Source organism: Microcebus murinus, chromosome 17 (assembly GCF_040939455.1).
Source record: "Microcebus murinus isolate Inina chromosome 17, M.murinus_Inina_mat1.0, whole genome shotgun sequence".
Classification (NCBI taxonomy): Eukaryota; Metazoa; Chordata; class Mammalia; order Primates; family Cheirogaleidae; genus Microcebus; species Microcebus murinus.
The window spans coordinates 55,577,348-55,597,649 of NC_134120.1; positions in this window are offsets into that span (position 1 = coordinate 55,577,348).

The following is a 20,302-nucleotide window of genomic DNA, read 5'->3' on the forward strand; positions in this document are numbered from 1 at the left end:
GACCTTACTTGGAGATTTCTAAATGGAAACAGACTCTTCTCTGGGGGAGTTTGTAAAAAGAAAATTAGAGGCAATTGTATATCTCAGCTGCCTGAGGGCCTGGATAGCAATTGGGGCAAATAAAAGCCTAATCAAAGAGCTAAAAGGGAAATCTGGGGAAGGAGGTATTTGGGGGGCGCTTTGAAAAGCTCCATAATATTCCTGGGATGCAGGAGGCCATGTTCATGTCCAGGGCTGTGCTCATGCTCAGAAAAGAATTGATAAGGCCACAACTCTCACCTTTTAAATGAAACCATGAGAATATTTCACTAAATAGACAAAATCAACAAAAAGACAGAAATTATAAAAAGGGATCAAATAGAAATTCTGGAGTTGAAAAGTAAAATAACTTGCAATGAAACATTCACTAGAAAGTTTCAACAGAATATTTGCATAAGCAGAAGGAAGAATTAGTGAACTTAAAGATAGATCAATTGTTATTATTCAGTCTGAGAAGCAGAAAGAAAAAAGAACGAAGAAAAATAGAGCCTAAGAGACCTGTGGACATCAAGTGTCTCAATACAAATACAATATAAGTCACAGAATGGAGAGAAAGTGGAGAGAGAGAGAGAGAGGGGGAGAGAGAGAGAGAGAGAGAGAGAGAGAGAGAGAGAGAGAGAGAGAGAGAGAGAACAGAGAAATAGTGAGAAATGATGGCCAAAACTCCCCAGATTTGATGAAAAACATTAATTTAACACCCAAGAAGCTCAATGAACTCTAAGTAAGATAAACTCAAAGAGAACCACACCTAGACACACCACAATGGAATTGTTGAAAGCCAAAGACAACAGAGAATCTTGAAAGCTATAAGAGAGAAATCGCTCTTCATGTACAAGAAATAATGCTATTAAGAGCTGACTTTCATCAGGAACCCTGACAGCCAGAAAAAAGTGGGATGACATAGTTGAAGTGCTAAAAGAAAAACACTGTCAACCAAGAATTTTATATGCAGCAAAACTATGTGAAAAATGAAGAAGAAATTAAGACATTTCCAGATAAACAAAAACTGAGAGAATTTGTCACTAGCAGATCTGCCTGACAGAAGATAAAAGGAAGTCCTTCAGGCTGAAATGAAAGGATGTTAGTTAGCAACCTGACTCCATTTTAAGAAATAAAGAGTGTAGAACCCGATAAAGGTAACTGCATAGGTAAATATAAAAGACAAAATAAAGGTGCTTATCTTTGTAACTCCTTTTTTTTCTCCTATCTGATTTAAAAGATAACTCCATAAAGCAATATTAATAAATCTGTGTTGATTGGCATGCAATGTATTATATAAAGATCTAATTTGTATGACAATAATAGTGCAAAGGAGCGGGGAGAAAACGGAGCTACATAGGAACAAAGTTTTGGTGTACTATTGAATTGGAGTCGGTATTAAACCAAGCTAGATTGTTATAAATTGAAATACTGTAATCTCTGGGGTTAACCTCTAAGAAAATAACTTTTAAAAAAGTAAAATAAATGTCAAAGGAATTGAAGTGGCTCCATCCCTTTCTGCATGAAGCAGCTCTACCAGAATTTTCTTCCCAAATGACCACCTTTTCTTCATGTTTTTCTTTCTTTATGGAACAAGAAGCTTCTGCAGAATAGGCCCTGAACTGTGGATGGTTTGTTTCTTTTCCAAGCCATATTCATTAATTATCTAACCAAGCAAATACATTCACATATTCACTTATATAAATGAGTTTAGAAGTGAAATGGACATACAAATTTTAAAAAATATATGTATATGCATATTTTAACATTTTATTTTTAAAAAGTTAAAAATTCCCCTTACTCCCATTCTTATTTTCTGATGTTTCTCTCCAAAGGGAAACCACTGTCAATAATTTCTTGTGGATCCTTCCAGAGAATTTTAATTCACATATTATCTTCTAATATATTCTGCTTAAAAACTATGTGCACAAATTCAATCATTTTATACACTAGTCTGCATCTTGGTTCTTTCATGGAATAGTATTTCTTTATTTTTTGACATTTGCTCATATAGATTGACCTTATTCTGATTCTTTTTAACCTTTGTGTAGATGTTCTATTATATGGGTGAATCATAATTTGCTATGTGCCTTATTGTACATGTAGATTGCTTTCTGTTTTCAAAGAATTTTTTAAATTGACAAATAAAAAACTGTATATGTTTATTGTATACAGGTTGTTTTGAAATATGTATACATTCTAAAATGGCTAAATTTAGCTAACTAAGATAGGCATAACCTCACATACTTATCGTTTTTGTGGTGAGAACACTTAAAATCTATTCTCTTATGTTTTCTGCTTGGGGCTCCACTCAAGGCGTGACCCCAACACCTGGGATCTTCAAAGCGTCCAGCCATTGGGGCACCTTCCTTAAACAGTTTATCAGGGTAGTTTTAGCTAAAGTAGGCCCCGAGTGATGAAGGCACAGGTTTTGAGAAAGGAAGAGGGAGGGAGGAGCAGCAGGCCCTGAAGCAGCTGACAGGCGCAGCGGAAAGTCCTGTGGCGTGGCCGGGCTGCCTGTGACTGCGCAGCGCCCACGGCAGGGAGGAGAACAGCAGGATGCGGAGCCCAGGGCGGGGACAGGAAGGGAGCTGCCGAGAGGACGGTGGGAACGACGGAAAGCAAGGAGCGCTTTACTACAGGCCACTGTGTGGCTCCCCTGCTCCCCAGCAGGGCCAAGGAACCAGGCCAAGGAACTGCCCCGAGGACAGAGCCCGGAACAACGGACAAACACAGCCGGGAACGGTGAGCGTTAGCTGCACACGGGGCGCGCTCCAGCCACTGCCGTCGCCGTTCCCACCCGTGCGGCTCACGGCTGGCCGCCTGAGCTCCCTAGCAGAGGGGCCGCCTCCAGCGCTGCACTTGCCAGGAGCGCGACCCCTGCCCACTGCCCCGTCCAGCTGCTCTCGGTTTGCAGCGTCACCTGCTCGGCAGCACCAGGTCAAATGCCTGCGGCGGAGGGCAGGGAGAGGCGTGTGGGTGTCCGCCTGGTGAGAGGGGGGGGGAGCCCAGGAGCTGCGGTGAGCGGCCCGGCGAGCCAACCTCAGTGCCTGCCGTGCGGCCAGAGGAGGTGAAGTTCTCTTCACACTTCAGTCAATTGAAAAACTGTTGCTGCTGCCAGGACCCTCCAGGGCAGGGCCTTCAAAGTCTTTTTAAAAATCGCGATTCCCCAGTAGGAAGGACATTTAGCATCATGACACAGTACACGTGCCCACATCCCAAACCCCATGTAAATAGTGCTGAACCCCAAGTTTCACGAAACATGCGTGCACAGTGTGCTGTGCGCTCCAACATAGTCGTGATTGGGTTTAAGTTTTAAAAAGCTAATCGTAAGTTCACAACCCACTAACGGGGGAGAGTAATGAGGTGAAGAATGCCTTTCTAGGGCTTGTTCAGGCTTTGTGCAAGTTCCTCTGTGTGCATCTATAGAATCCCAACAGAAAGGGCCTCTGCGTGTTCCCGGTACCTCTGGTTCCTGGGCAGTTATTATAAAGCAGCAATTCAGATCCACCAAATTTCTAGACTGTCCTGCTTCATGATGACTCGATCTGGCAATGGAATAGTGTAGTAGCTGAACAGATTTCGGAGAGAGAAGAGCATTTACTATTCCTGTTTTCCAAGATACTCTTTAAGCATGCACTTGGCCTCATTTACCCCTTCTTTCTCCTCTTGAGGAGGTGTAGAGAATTCTGGATTGAAAAATTTGAAAAGAACGACTGAGCTCAGCTCTACTTTCTTTTGCACGAGCTGCCTGCAGGGAGCTCCCTCCCTGTCTCCCTCCCGCGCCCCACCCCTGTCTGCCTCCTGGGCAGGGGCAGCCGTGCCTGGCTCTGGGGTCCTTGGGCTCCTGTGGTCTCAAGTTCAGCTCTCGCCTCCCCTGTAGCTCTTATCGCTAATGAGGTGCTCTTTGGTTTCCCGCCTCTCACTTCTTATTTTAATTCCCAGTTTATTCAGGGGAAGAGAGGTGCTCGTTTGTTAGAACTCCCTCAGCGATGGCACTGGTCTCATCTTACTGGCAGGGACAATGAGACAGAGGGTTCCAGATTTCACAGCACATCAGGGAAAAACAAACGCCAGAGTCCAGGCCCCCTGGCGCCCACCCCCAGCATATCTCTTGAGCTCTTTGGTGGCTCCAGGTGCTCCACAAACACCAAGCAACAGCAATGTCATTGTGGCAACCTTCCAGGGACAAATGCCATCACTCGCACTCAGGACGGGCTGATGGCCACATCCACTCTGACGTTTCTACCTTGTACCGAGGCTGTGGTAGACATAAGTGGAGACTGGTGATAAAAACCCATGCTCAATCCTGGCTTACCAAGGGTCCTGGAGCCACTCTAAAGCCACTGAGACGGGGTTACCTTCTGCCAGACTCTAAGCAACAGGAAGGCAGGGACTTGTCTGTCTAAAATGCTTGGCATAATGCCTGGTAGCTGGTAAGACTTCGGTCAATAGCGGCAGAATTGAATGGGATCAGATCGTCTCATTAGACCATTAGGGTACTTGTTCCATTATATAATCACTTCTAAGAAGGTTCTAGCATGGCTTCAGGCATTTACCATTGTTTCTTACAATCCTGAACCCATCCTACAGTTACTCGCCTTTTCTGGATGTGAGAACAGAGGATCAGATGGTCAGCTGACTCACAGCAGGCCATGCGATTGCTGAGAGGCTGAGCTGGGATTCAGATCCAGGTCCGTCTGGCTCCAAAACCTGAAGGTTTCTCTTTATAATATTCGAATGCTGCTGCCACACACATCGAGCTAGGCCACGAGAGAAACCACCAGGAGATCCTAGCTCTCAGTTTGCTTCTCCATGCCTCAAGCAAGGGTGGCTCTGACTTTGTGAGCTCAGACTGGCACAGCCATGGGACTGCAGAACCGTTCACGTCCACACTGACGAATCCCAAAGCTTCCTAACGTCCTGCACGTCAGCGCGGCGCCTTTCCAAACACTGGGCTGTGCACGCCTAAAGGCACTTCGGTGCATGACTTTTTATCAAAAGGAATATATCCCAAGTTCAGATTAAGTAGATGTTTTGGAAAGGAAAAAATAAGAGACGTTCCTTAGGGTTCTTCTGGGGGTCATTTTGAGAAAACCTCTTTTTTTGTGGCCCCTTCGTATTACATTTAGTAATACAGCCCCCCCCCCCCCGCCCCCCTCGGGGTGGCAAGATGATTGCAATAAGAAGGCTTCACGCTGCGTTGCTGCTGGGCGGTCTGAGTGCTCGTCACAGAGTTTATGCAGCAGTGGGCAATTGTTTGTTGGAGACATTGCCGAGGATGTTCTCAAACAGGAGCCTTTCCCACGCCAGACAGTTATCGGCCAAGGGTTAAGGACTCAAATGTGGCCTCCTCTTGAGGCTGAGATGAGCCTGCCCTCGACTCCTCACTCAGAGCCACCTAGAGCTGTCCTCGTCTACTCAGGACAAGAATACCAGAGGTGCTTTATAACGGTGTGCAGAATTTAAAGACAAACTGGATGCAGGTGGCCAAATTAAAAGCACTGAATTGGCTACAGAATCCAGCTCTATTTAGGTTCACATAAATAACCAGTAGTTCTCATACCTTAGGGGCCTGGGGCTTGAGATTCCTGACTCCTACTCCCGGAGGGGTTCTGATTCAGTTGGCGCTAGCTCCAGAAGTTTTAATTTTTAATAAGTAGCTCAGGTACAAACAAGACTTCCACCTGTCTGGCCAACTGAGCTCATCAGAAGAGGACTGACCAGGTACATACACAGGGGATGAACTTTCTGAGCTTTGGATTTTGTGACTCAGGTACCTCATAACTCCATTTTAAGGAAAAAATGGTAAAATAACTTGGAAACACCAAATGAAGAAAGGGGTTAATACTGTAATATCACGTGGCCAATAAAAATGACAAGTGTACACATATAATATGGAAATAAGGAAAATGTGGATTCCAGACAGTGACAATGATGTGAGCAGATAATGGAAAAGTAACAGCAGAAATGACACGATTGCCCCTAATATTATTTCACTTTATCTACTCAGCTAATTTTGTAAAAGTTTTTACCACAGTTTCAGCATCAAAATCATCAAATATTTTGCATTTTATACTAAGAACGAGCGCTGTAGCAAGTACAAAGAAGATGCAGTTCCTAGCTGTGAGAGGCCTATGGCAATGAGGTGACAGATGTGACGAGAGAGATCTGGGGGTGGTGCAGAAAAGTTGCAGGGTGTTCGGCCTGAAGGTGTGCGTTTAAGTTGCCACTGTAGCGCTGGCCGATACCTCAGCCACCCTAGTGCCAGTTTTCACTTCAAATGAGAGTAATAATGGCAAAAACTACTACTTAGGAGTTGTGATAATGGCTGCATGAGGCTAATAAAAAATGAAAGTACTTTATAAAGTACTATACAAATATAATGTATTTTCTGTTCTGTGAAGCAAAATAGTGAAATTTCAACATTAAGCACCATTTCTCCTGAGGCGGTTTCTTCACCTGTGAGTTTGGAAACCCCTCTTTGGCCTGACTGCTCGTGAGTTCTCGTAGTCAAGCGTCTCTGGGGTCCGTGTGTGTCCGGCACACTTCCTGGGAGAGAGGATGCGGTGGCCTCAGGAGGGCCGAGCGTGGCACGTGCTGTGGTCCTGGCGCGCACACCCGCCAGAGCTGCGTCCAGCCTTGAGCTTTCGTGAGCCCATTTTTCTCTTTGGCGTGTAAAGTCCATGGGTACGGGGTGGACAAGTCGCCTGGAGTCTCGCTGTCCTCCTCCCCACGCCTTGTGCACAGACGGTGCAGCCAGTCCTGGCTGTGTTGCTGCGGAGTCCGGGTGGCCTGGGACAGAGAGCAGGCGCCTTCTCCGTGCTCCTCTTCTTCCCTCCATGCCGGCCAGACCCTCACGGCCCTGGGGAGGGCTCGGCCAGGCCACTCCTCAAGGGCCCATCGAGCAGTCCTGTCCAGGTGTGCTGGCCCCATTCTGGAGGAAAGACCCCGAGAAGGTGGAGGAAGGGATTGGGCACCCTCCCTCCCATGGAAGGCAGCAGCTGGTGCCCTCCTGGAAACGGAGGAATTAACCAGATGCTTCCAGAAAAGCCAAGAAGTCCTAGTGAATTACACGGTCATTTCCACACTGTTTATCGAAGATTCTCTGCTCCAATGTAAAGTTCCCAAATATGGTATTTCATGAGGCTGGCTGGGATGTGGCCGAGTGCCTGAGACGTATAAATATTTACTAAATAAGCAAATGCACTTGGAAATGTGGTTCTGCCCCAATATTCCTGCAGTGGTCATTGGCATTAGTTCTCAAAGTGAGGCCATTTTATGGATCATTCCCAGCATGGATTAAGAAAACATATCAACGTCCAGATCTTTTAAGGCCACAAAGCACAAGGCCACATCTTTCAAGGGAAGGTGAGATTTTACATGCAGAGAGGCAGGACCCCCGTTCGGGGCTGAGCTGAGGAGAATGCGGAGGCGTCAGCTGCAGTCAGACTTGGGTTCAAGTCTCAGCTTTGGCCTTCTCCGTGACTCTGTGCAAATAACTCCTCCCATCTGAATTTCAGTTGCCTTATCTATAAGCGAAGGACAGCTGTCCACATCTCGTGGGGTTGTTGTGAAAGTTAGGTGAGATAATGTGTATTAAGTGTCTGGCTAATATTACACACTCATTAAATATTAGTTTTCTTTTCCCTTGAATTATTGTATTTTTTTAAAGCCTTGGGGTACTACCAAATTTCATCATTCCTTCCCCAGGATGTTCCTCTGCAGTCCTGATGTATATATGCAGTGAAATTGAATCCACATGTTCTTCATTTGTGTATACTAAAAACATCAAAATGTTATTCCAGAAGAACTTGTTTGATGTTCAGAAATATTGAAGTGGCAGCACTGAGTATCTGGCATGCCCCAAAGATGTTCCATCCTGTTGGATTTCAAAGAAACATCAGTCACCGCTTTTGTGTCCTGTCCACTTAGACAGGTCTTGGCAGTTTCCACTGGTCTATAAAATAGCAAGGCCTGGTGTGCGATTGCACTTTTCACTATAAAATGCTTCCACGAATATTTTCTCATTTAGTCATCAAAATAACCATGTGAGTGGGTGTGGGTGGGAGTGGGGGTGTGTGTGATTATTGCATCAGTATCCAACTTTACAGATGGGTAAGTTGAGTCTCAGAGGGATCAAACAACTTGTCTAAAGGCAAAAGCTGATAATTGGTGAGTTTCAGATATTTTCAAATCTAGAGCATGCTGTAGTCATGTGGGGCCTGGCGATTAGAGGCCGTTCAAAGTGATCCATCTCTCCCTGTGCCTCGTTTTTCTTGGTTTTCTGTGGGAATCCCACAGAGGTTTTAGCATTTAGGCAGATCTTGTGGATTCAGTGAGCAGAGTACTGGGGGCAGGGCTCAGTGAAAATTTTGCAGGCTGAGTAATTTAAAAAAAATCTGGCAAGAATCATGGAATTGAGGGGGCCAAAGGGGACCTTCAGAGGTGGATTCATTCCTGCGGCATTCAGGATTTCATCTGGCAAGTTTTATCTCGGTCCTGCTAAGCGCCAGGCTCCACACAGGGTGCTGGTCCAGTGTCCGCCATACTGGACATAGTCCTTGCTGTCAGGGATTTAGGGCCAGCCTTTCCTCCAGTCCTCTAAATCACAGGTGAAGGAATGGGGCGAAAGGAGGGAAATTACTTTGCTCCTGCCCGGGTGTCTGGTTAGTTGGTGGGAAATTCATACTTTTCTGATATCCGCGAAGTTTCACTCCATTCCCACCACAGCCACTGCGTTTGGAAGAGAGAAGACACCTAACAGGACTCTTCCCTCTATGTAGGAGTGAAAGAAGAGCAAATGCCCCTCTTCCCAGACAGCCGTCCCAAAGCTCTGGACTTTTCCTCCTGTGGCTGTGATGTGGCCATGGTGTCCACTCGGTGGTCACTGGTGGGGGGCAGGGGGACCAGGACCTTCTCCATGGACCTCACCACAGGGAGCGAGGTCTGAGTTGCTGCCCGAGCTGCCCCCATTAGAGGACGGGAGTAGGAAGGGTCTCAGGGAACCCTCCCCACGCCTCCTCTTTATACTTGGGAGGATCCAGGACTCTGACCCCAGGTGCTCCCGTCTCTGGACGGGGCCACTGCCCTGCAGGCGCTGGAGGCCAGCTCCAGGAAGGGTTTGGATGCTTTTAAGTTGTGCTTCGTCAATCCAGGAAACAGGGAAATAACCAAAAGGGAGAGACAGAGAGAAAAAAAAAACCCACAGAGGGGGGACCAGTCCTAAAACATCAGGCCTAGTCCTGCCTAAATCAAGACATCTGGTCACTTTGTTTCAGCAGGACAAAGAGTCTTTTTTTCCTAAGCCAGGATTTTATGTCTTTAATCTTTTCCAGAAGAAAAGGGTTCTCATTACGTCTGCGTCTTATCACATAACTGTATATCATAAAGATGCCGTTATCGCCTCTTCCTTCTGATTAACTGGCCCTGAGTGATTCTAGCCAATGTTATTAGCTATGCTCTAAAAACAATGACACCAGTATCACCCGGCCATCAACAGAGGTCAGATTCATAGGCACTGGTGAGTAATCCACAGAATCTTTGCAAGCTCTTCATAATAAACGATGACGAGAACAGTTCTTTGTCCAAACCGCGGCTCAGAGAGCCTTTCTGTGGAGCTGCGCTCTGGCACCCGCAGCCGGAGTCCAAAAGCCTCCAGCAAACTGGATTCCAAGTGTGTTGGCTTGGTTTCCTGAGTCAAAACAACAGAAGGAAATAGAGATGTAGCACCTGGTGTCTTAAGTGGCCAAGTAGCTAACAGGTGGGACCCCTTCAAAGTTAAGCACCCTTTGGAAAGTAGCCTGGCAATGCAAATAGGCGGTGGCTCCAAATCTTAAATGTGGAAATCGAAAAGGCAGCATGGACATATGAGAATAGCTGGCAAGGGTTATCGTGATAGGAATGATGACGATGATGATAAAGACGTGATGACGATGCCAGTCACTGTCACTTCAGGGTAAGTGTCATGAGAACGGAAGTGCAGGACGCTTGGGGAATGTGGACTGGGCTAAGAGTTTCAAACCTGGCCCCCAGTATCCTCACTTGGCCTGGGCGCGCCCCACCCTGGGAGTCTGATTGAATTGTTCTAGGTGAGGATGGGGCCAACGTTGGAGATTTTCCTGTGCAGCCAGGGTGGAGAATGTCTCCCTTTGATGACAGTAACCCAGTCTGCAGGGATCAGGAGGGAATGCATGAGCCAGTGGCTTTTCAGCTCCTTGAAGAATGAGTGAAGTAAAAGGAGAGGAAGACTCTCTAGGAAAGGGAAGGGAGCAGGGATGTGAGGCCTGGAGGTGCAGTGGGGAACCTGGTGCCCTGGGGGGTGGGAGCTGGCGGGTGGGAGGGTGGCAGCGGGGGATTGGGTGGGGGAGGGCTCTGTGAGTCTACACGAGTCTTAGGAAGCTTTGGTGGCACTTAGCAGGGTACATGGCGTCAGATACATATTTAAATAAATGGAAAGGCGGGACTCTGGCTGCAAACTGGAGAATGGCTTGGAGAGCACAGGAATGGAGGTGGGAGGCTGGGCAGGATGCTGTGGTCTAACCCGGTGACAGGTGAGCGAGGGAGTGGCCGTGGAGGGGGTTCACATCATACAGAAAGGAGGCACCACAGGGTGTGGCGATGGCTTGGACGTGGAAGGTGAGAGGGGGCTCACCCCGTGTCCCAGGCTTTCCTGCCACCCCCCAGGCCACAAATCCCCCGTAGCCCCAAACCCCACCCTTACCCCCATGCCCCTCCCCTGCACTTGTCTCCTGCTGCTCTGCCCCTGGCAAATCCCAGGGCAGCCGGGCTCTCTCCCGAGAGGTGGTTTCATCCCAAAATACCGCGGCTGGGAGGTCCTGCGTAGGTCCGGACGCAGACGGAGCTTTAACCCGAGAGCCCCACAGTCTCCCCATTCATTCCGAGGCCGTGGCACACAGGGGGTGGCTCTGCCTGCAGCACTGGCAGTGGGGCTCTCCCCGCTCCCAACCTTCAGGACCCCCTCCTCTAGGCCACCCGTCCCACCTTCCATTCATCCCGACGCCAGCTCTAGGGGAGTGTTGGCTGAAGTCATGCGTGTTGGAGCACGCTCCAAGGAGAAGACCCAGGATTCTTGGGCCACACAAGAGCCTTGCTCCACTCCATTGCTCTGGGATGCCATGGTGGTGGCAGCAGCAGGGACCCTCAGCCCGAGCCCCTCCCATGGGAGGAGGCGTTCTCTGCTCTCCTGCTGCTCTGCTTGCTGTGGGATTGCAGGTCACAGAACTTCCTGTCCAGACTACCACTGCTCAGGGTATACACCCTGTTGTTCTTGCAAAATTCCTTTGGTTTGGAAGAGACTAAGGTGATACTGCCTTAGTGAAAGTTGGCCAGGAGCTGAGTGATCTGCGTCAAAGGTAAACCATGGTGGGGCAGAGGCACGAGGGGGGACGGGCATGACGCCAAGGAGGAAGCCAGCTTCAGAAACTACACAGGCCAGGGCCACACAACAGTGACAGCTTCCACTTGTAACGTGCTTATCTTTTATGTGCCCTAAGCAGGTTTGTAGGGACAAGCCCCACTTCCAAGTCAAAGCAGGTACAGCAGTGGAGCTACGGCGACTACCCGGGGTACATGGCAGCTGCCCAGTCGCCTTCCCATGGACGCTCAGCCCCCTCCGCAGAGATGTGCTAACAGAGCTGGGGCCAGCTCAAACCTGCCTCAGCTCCTGGGCCCACAGACATGACAGAGACCAGAAATACTGGTTTGGCAATTGCAAAATTTGTTAATTTCACCACGAGCAAATGGCATTTCAGGTGATCTTTGCTTTTCTTCTTTCCTGTGTTATTTGAATGCATGTGTTATCTTTATAATTGCATGAAAAACAAAGCCATATTTTAAGAGAATTTTGGAAGGCATCATCCAAAGAGATACACAAGTGATTTTCAACGTATTGAAAGTGTACCTAGATGGTACCTACATGGCTGAGCCTGAGAATCGCCAACGTGGAAGTTTGCAGAAGCTTGGTGCTCTTGGCAGCTCACCCTGTGTGCAGAAAACCTGGAGAACTTCGGTGAACTGATTCTGTTGGGAGTGAAGGTAAAATGTAAATGGGGAAAAAATCAAGATTATGAGGAACTTGCTCAAAAGGGGCACAGAAGGACTTTCCTAAGGGAATGGAGGGAACCCTAGAACAGAGGTTTCGGGGAGGCAGTTGACCCCAAATGCCCTTGAGTCCTGTGTTTGCAGCGTGGGCTGCAGTCCTGCTTCAGTGCAATGCGGCAAGTATAAGAGAACGTCCAGAAAAGCATTTGGGCACCTAAAATAGATGGCTCAGCCCCTTGGCCCCAAAGCATTTGCATGACTTCTGAGCCTCTTCTCTTCCATGGCATTCTGGAATGCTCCTTGGGCTGCCACTTACGTCTGGGACAGGCCATCGATGCCTGATAGCGCCCTATACTTAGGGCTGTGCATGTGCTGATGTCATTGTTGTGCCCGGCCTGTGGCTATCAGCAAACTGTCAGCATGCTGCCTGCAGGGCCAGGCCCACTGACCCACTGCTGCCTGATGGGCACCTCAGTAGAACAGCTCTCAGTTGTCAGCAGGGCCTGTGCAGGGACCTAATCACCCTTCCCTTGTGAGTCAGGCCCATTTCTATTTAGCCATAGAAGTTTACCTTGGCTCACTCATTCTTTAGGCTGAGTTTTTCCCTTGTTTCCTGTGTGACTCAGGTCTCAGTGGGCCCACCCCATAAGCCTGTCCTCACCATGGGACCAAAGATACTGGGGTCTCAGGAATAACACAATTCAGGCGTCCAGGTGGGATGCCACCACCCCAGAGAGCTATAAATAGCTTCCTATATGCAGAATTCAGAAATTATCTGAAAAACAGAGGGCTCTACATCATAGAATTGTTGTGGGAATAGGATGGGCCTAGCAACGCAGTGCGTGCGGCATTGCCTGATGCAGGGTAGATGTGTGATCACGAGCACTTGTTTTGGATGGCAGCGCTGGTAGGCCGTGTGGCCGGAGGTTTCTGTGTTCTGAGCGCACCTCAGCCTTACGCCTCCCGCCGCCTGCCAGGGCTCACCCTGACACCACGGCCAGTTGACGGACAGACTGCAGGACCCCGGCTCACCGGTGCAGTAGGACTGCATGTGGCTTCAACTAAGCTGTTAAGACCTTTGCACAACGCTTTGCATTTGTAAGTGTAGGGGAGGAAAGACTTTCCTCCTGCTCTCTAAGGGTTCAATAATTGAATCTATGAAATATACTGACACTTTGATCAATAAGAGAAGAGGGATATGAATTTCTTATGTGTATGGGGACGTCACATGGAGGAACAGTTAGCACTCAAAACCCAGTGAAATCCAGACTCTTAGATACCCGCTTCATAGGGGACAGGGAAGGGGGTGCAGGCAATTTAGGGGCAAGTCAATGAATTTTTAAAAAATGAACGGGCCCTCAGAAGAACAAGTGACAGTCTGTCACAAAGTCTGTCTGGGCATGACATCAACCTCCAGCCTCCTCTCCTGTGATCTGAGTTAATTGTCCCTAGTTGGTGAGATTCCTGGGAGGGGATTCATGACGTTTCAGCTCCTTTCAGAGGAGCCTCTTCGCTGCTCCAGGTGCCCTCAGTCTGAAGCCATCAGCATACCAGAGCTGTATATTTTGAAGTGGCATTTCCTGAACTCCTTTATAAGTTGTACTGCAAACAAATAGAATATTTGAAAACGTCACTTCCTGTGACTGCAAAAAGGCAAAAGTTAACTTGACAATTATTGTCTGTTTAATCATCACATTTACTGTGCGAAATGGCATAGAGCCACTTTATGGGAGAACTGCATCTTTTTAGAACAAATATCCAAAGACAGAGACACATGACAATTCCAAGTGATCACTTTTAGCCGCTCCTTGGACATCAGCCAGCTTTGCTTTTTATTTCCTCTTTTTATTGGAAACTGCTCCTCCTCCTTTGGTAGAATTCAGAAGCCCAGAGCTAGAATGGGCAAGACATTGGCAGGGCTGTGGCGAGGCCTGAGCCTGGCCCGAGCTGTGCCTGGGATGGGTCAGCTCACAGCTGTGGCTTCCAGGACCACACAAGGGGGAGGGAAATTGGGGGACAGGGACGGCTCCAGAGTGCAATTCTTCCTCTGAGGATGTTCCACCTCTGTGTTCTGCCACCAAGGCTCCACTGGGTGGTGAATTAACTGGCCGTTAAGATGAAAGAGGGAGGAGGAAGTTCAGAGCAGGCCTTTCTCTCCTCCTGGAAAATAGCCCTGAGCTGTGGTTTGAAATGAGAGATGCTCTTTAAGGATTAGTTGTATTTTCAAAAACCACATCAGATAGAGAACCCCGAGTCAGAGGAACACTGGGCTTGGCCTTGAGTTGGAAGGTGCTGCAATGACGGGAACTAGCAGTGACCTCATGGGTGGTGACCTTGGAAAGGGCCAGGTCTTACCTGAGCTTTCACCTTTTGCCCAGAGAGCAGACACCTCATAACTAAGGCTCTGCCGGCTCCTGTGTCCACGGATCTCCCAACTTAGCAGTTGTCATGTGGGCCCCTTTGGAAGTTAGAACATTGCAACCTGGAGCCAAAAGCTTATAAACTGGAGTGATTCACAGCCTCTTAAGGACAGCTTAAAATCCTTTCCTAATTCTGGTGGGCTTTTACGAAATACTTTTCTGTTATTTGATTTTGTTTCACAATTTATCGGAAGGATGCATGCTTCTGGATGGACAGGCCCTTTGATCATGGTCCAGTGATCATGTCCAGGTTTCCACGTGGGACCTGGCTGCCCTGGGGAGGTCACTGGCTGTCAGTTAGGGCGCTCTGTCCAGGGTAATGCACAGCTCAAAGCTCTGTGCAGTAGCTTGAACCGTTTCCTGATGATACAAATGCAATGGCCCTGGGGCTGTTCCTGCACCATTCCCAGGGGAGGGTGATCGTCGTGGTTCATTTGGGATGCTAAGACAAAAATGCCACAGACTGGGTGGCTTATAAACAACAGAGATCTATTTCTCACAATTCTCGAGCCTGCGACATGGAAGATCAAAGTGCTGGTAGATTCCATGTCTCGGGAGGGCCTGCTCCCGGCTCAGAGATGGCCATGTTCCGCTGCGCCCTCACAGGGAGGGACGGGCAAGGCAGCTCTCACCTTTAAGGGCATGAATCCCATTCATGAGGGCTCCACCCTCACCACCTAATCGCGCCCAGAGGCCCACCCCCAACCCATCACGCTGGGGATTAGGTTTCAGCACAGGAACGAATGAGGGGGACACACTCAGCTACAGCAGTGATCAGCCAGCTGGCACGGAGTGCAGCCTGCGAGATCCCTGAAACATTTTGCTTGCAGCCTCCCAAACTCTGGTCACCTGGAGGAAAATAAAATGACACAACCACAGTGCTTTCCACAGGGGAGAACTCCTGAGCATGCGCAGATGCTCTGGTCCCTCGTAGGAAGGAGCGTCTGGCTCTGCCTGTCTCCTGCTCAGTTCCCTCGTCTTGGCTCTGCCCGGGCCGAGAGTGGGGCTGGGGTGGTGGTGGGATGGGGGTGGGGGTTATGCAACACTCAGATCTAGGCACAGGGGAAGGAGGAAGGAGGGAGCCTCAGCCAGAACACAGAACAGACTGGGCAGCACTGGCGGGGTGTTTAACCCAGCCTGCTCCTGCTCCCTTTCTCTCTCTCTAACTGTGGCAAAATACACAGACCATAAAGTTTAGCATCTCCACCATTTTTAAGTGGTATAAATTACATACCCATTGTTGTGCAACCAATCTCTAGAGCTTCTTTATCATGCACAACTGAAAGTCTCTGCTTATTAAGCAATAACTCCCCATTCCCCTCTCCCCCCAACCCCAGGTAGCCACTGTGAAAATTGTCAGATCAAAATGGAGTGGCTAATGTTAAGAAAACCCTGACAAATAGAGCCGAGGAGGGCCATGAAGAGAGGGTTCTCATGCTTGCATGCCTGATAACAAAAACTATCACAAAAGACTGCAAAAACAACAACCTTGCACAAAGACCACCACAACGTTACACAAAAAATACTTCTGTGAGGACATCTGCCCAGCAACTGTCTGTCCAAATGTGGACTAGTGTCACTTTTGTTACTCGTCTTTGGAGCTAAGGATAAAAATTTCAAAACAGTTATGTAAGCCTCATTTTTTCCTTTAAAAACTGTGTCTTCCTTTACCTTCCTGAATATGTACACTGCTCACTGTGGCATGTGTATTCTCATTGCAACACTCTATTCCAGATAAGCATCTTTCTTTTAGAGAGCTCTCTCTGTTATTTAGGTAGATACCCCCCTCTACGTTCAGTCTCTGAATCTGACCACTCTCGGTACCTCATGTAAGTGGAATCATACAGTTGTCGTTTTGCCTCTGGTTTATTTCACTTAACCCAGTATCTTCAGGGTTCATCATGTTGTGGCATGTGTTGTGGCATGAACTTCCTTCCTTTGGCTTACTGAATAGCACCCCATTGTGTGGACAGACCCCATTGTGTGGACAGACCCCATTTGGTTGATCTGCTTGCCTGTTGCTGGACACTGGGTTGCTACTACCTTTTGGCTATGAATAATCCTGATGTGAACATGGGTGTGCAGCTATCCATTCCAGTCTCTGCTTTCAATTCTTTCAGGTGTATACCCACAAATAGCATAGCTGGACTGGACAGTATTATAATTCAAAGTTTCATTTTTTGGGGAGGCTCTGTACTGTTTTCCAAGGCAGCTGCCCTGTTTTACATTCCCACCAACAGCAAACAAGGGTCCCAGTCTCTCGGTGTCCTTGTCAACACTTGTGTCTAGAGACTTCCTAGAAGGTCAGGAGCAAGAGAAAGATGTTGCCATCACCCCTGTTATTTAAAATTATGCTGGAAAATATAAAAAGAGAAAGAAGTGGGAAGATAAAGCGAAATTATCATTATTTACAGATGATATGCTTATATACCAGAAAACCCAGGAGAATCTATTGAAAACAAGTGGAATTAGAATTTAGTAAAAACCTAGTTATTAATAGAAGCCAGTATCTAAAACTGTCACTAACGCTAAGAGGTCTTGGTTTACGGTTGAGCATAGGCAGTCCCCTCCATTCACGTGGCTCATGCCCTAGAATTCCACCACCGGAGGCGAGTTGATGTTGGCTACAGATCTGAGGGATGCAGTCTGTCCTGCCCAGGACGCGCCATCTGCTCCTGTTTTACTCAGGACTTCGGTTGAAGCACGGAAAGAATGAGGGTTACTGCCCGGGAAGGCCTCTGCAGCATCCTCAGGTGTTAAGTCTTCGCTTTGAGCCGCAGTGCAGTGAATCGTGCAGGTGGGCTTTCGTCCCAGGCGTGCTCCTGTGGGTGTGAGCCGCTGTGGGGCAGGGCCGGCCTGGTCCCCGGGGCTCGCTGGGTACCGGGCTGGCCGTACTTGCAGGATGGCTTATTGTTTCTGAATTAAACAAACGAAGAATGAGATTCAATTAGTGGCGGCATAATATAAACCGAGATCAATTTATATTTAGCAAGGCAGAGACACGTGGGAAAAATGAAACTCCCTTCATTTCAGAGCTGGAAAGTTGGCTCTTCGGCCGCTGCCTCACCTCCCCCGCTCGCCCCCATGCTTCCCCTGAGATAGCTCAACTTCTTGGGAAAGCATCAGGCTCCGGCCACAGCCGCTCCAGCGTCTGCGCGGCCTGGCGCAGCCTCCCTGCCTCTGGGAGGCCGAGGGAGGGGAGGGCGTGTCGCCTGCTCCCCGTTCCCAGGTGGGAGGATGGCACCCCAGAATCTCCAGGGCAGTGTGGTTTAAAAAAGCATGGATTTTAAAAAATGGTGCAGATGTTAATACATTGAATCTCTATCTCCAACCCAAATCCGGGAGTGCTTTCCGGAGAAACACGAGCCTCTGTGTTCCAGCTCTGCACGGGCTGCCTTTGGGCAGGCAAGCGAGATGGGAGGAGATTTCATGGATGTTTTTTAGTTGAGAAGAGTAAGTGAATGTGGCCCCCACAACAGTGGCAGTGAGGGCCACCGTCGCACACCCGCCCCCTCAGACTCGGTGCCAGGTTCGTGGTCTCTAATCCCTGCGTCGCGCCCTCCTTGGGAGGTGGGTGCCATTGCCTGGCCAGGGCTGCGGGCTGCGGGCTGGGCTGCCCAGGCTGGGCGGGGCCGGGGCGCGGGGCCTCCGTTCCGAACCAGGAAGGGGGAGACGGGAAGACTGACTTGCTTCTTCCAGAGCTGTGTCTCTGGGGTTGTCCATAACCTCTCCTGCTTTGCTTGGGCCCGTCCTGCTTTGGGACGCTGCCTGCTCCATGCAGCCATTCGTCTGCAGGGAGCTGCATGGGGGTGGGGGGGTGTGGGGGGGAGAATCAGGGGGAACTGCTGTCACAGAGTACAGAGTTGTGGGGTGGCTTTAGTTTCTAAGCAGCTCTTCAGAGTTTATAGTAGCCAGAAAGCAAATGAGAGTCCAGGGCCCTGGTCACTCGGGCATGGAAAGGTCGAGTTGTTCACTCTTGCAGAGTAAGAAGGAAGCAAGCGTAACAAGTGTGTCTCATTTGAACTGCAGCCTGGAGGACAGGGAGCCAGGCCCATGGAAATGTCCCCAAATGGCCTCTGCAGAAGCCGAATATAAAGTCCCTTCCAGGTAAAAGGAAAAGTTTTGATGAGCAGAAACTGAGTCTTCCTGGAAGATAAATTGGACACGGCCTCTGTGTGTCTCTGATCCCTTTGCTGAAAGAGCATCATGGTGTTTCTGAAAAGAAACAAGAAATTTGTTTAAATGTGTGTTGTTTTACCTATTAATTATGCCTTTCTAAACCCTAAGTCATCACAACTGGCCCCGTCCGTCCCCTGTCCCCTTGCGCTCCCCTCAGGAGCTCGCAGATCGGGGCGAACTGCTTGGTCAGGGTCAGCCTTGTGCAGGGCCCGGGGTCTTCTGCAATCCTGATGTTTCAGGAAGACTAGGAAAAATGAGTAATTTTCTTTAAAAAATTGGTTCTAAGGATTGTTTTCTTTTCCAGATCTCTGGAAAAAGTTCAGTGATACTGTGAGAAGGGAAAAGAAGGAATAAAACTCTTCCTACCCTTTCCTGTGTTTTTGTATCCAGGAGCCAGTGGAAAACACGGGCCCGCAGCAGTCTGGCCTGCTCTCGCCTGTGGACAGAACGCAGGTCAAGGCCGATTAAACTATCTAATTAAAATAATGACCACAAAAAGACTGTTTATTTTGCCCAAGGAGGGTCAGCTCAGTGGGCTCTTCTCTGTCCTGCTGAGCCCCCTCCAGCACAAAAACCCCAGACGACCCAGCTCCCGGTGACCCGTGCCCCGTGACCCGCGCCCCGTGACCCGCTGCCGGTGACCCGCGCCCCGTGACCTGCCCCCGGTGACCTGCTCCCGGTGACCTGCTCCCCGTGATCTGCTCCCCGTGACCTGCTCCCGGTGATCTGCTCCCGGTGACCCGCGCCCCGTGGCCTGCTCCCTGTGACCTGCTCCCCGTGACCAGCTCCCGGTGACCTGCTCCCCGTGACCTACTACCCGTGACCTGCTCCCCGTGACCTGCTCCCCGTGACCTGCTCCCGGTGACCTGCTCCCGGTGACCCGCTCCCGGTGACCTGCTCCCCGTGACCTACTACCCGTGACCTGCTCCCCGTGACTTGCTCCCCGTGACCTGCTCCCGGTGACCTGCTCCCAGTGACCTGATCCCCGTGACCCGCTCCCCGTGACCTGCTCCCAGTAACTCGCTCCCCGTGACCTGCTCCCCATGACCTGTTCCCAGTGACCCGATCCCCGTGACCCGCTCCCCGTGACCTGCTCCCGGTGACTTGCTCCCGGTGACCTGCTGCCCGTGACCCGCTCCCTGAGATGTCAGGGTGGGACCTGTGCTCCCCAACGGGGACAGCTAGGACAAAAGGTCATTCTTTACATCTCTTTGGACACCTCCTTATCAGTGTCTATTCACTATAGCATCTTGAAATATGAAAGATTCAAATTGTTGTTCTTAGTCTTGACAGTTGCTTGACTGTCGAGCTGACTGTAGTCTTGACGGGGTGCTTTCTGCATCACGAACATGAAATCTACACCCACAGAGCAGTTGACTAGTAACAAGTAAAAAGACATTAGCAGAAAATTGTTGTTTTTGTTTACACACCACTAGGTAACTTTCTGGACTGATGTGCCACGGAATCGCTGGGCTGTCTGGACGTTGTGCACGGCTTGCAGAGTGTGGCTGCTCCTTGGCCTCCTAGGCTGTACCACTGAGGACACAGGATATCGGTGACCAGTGACTGGCTCATTACAGCCAAGCTAGACCAGGTTTCTTTGGCCTGGGGTGAGATTTGGG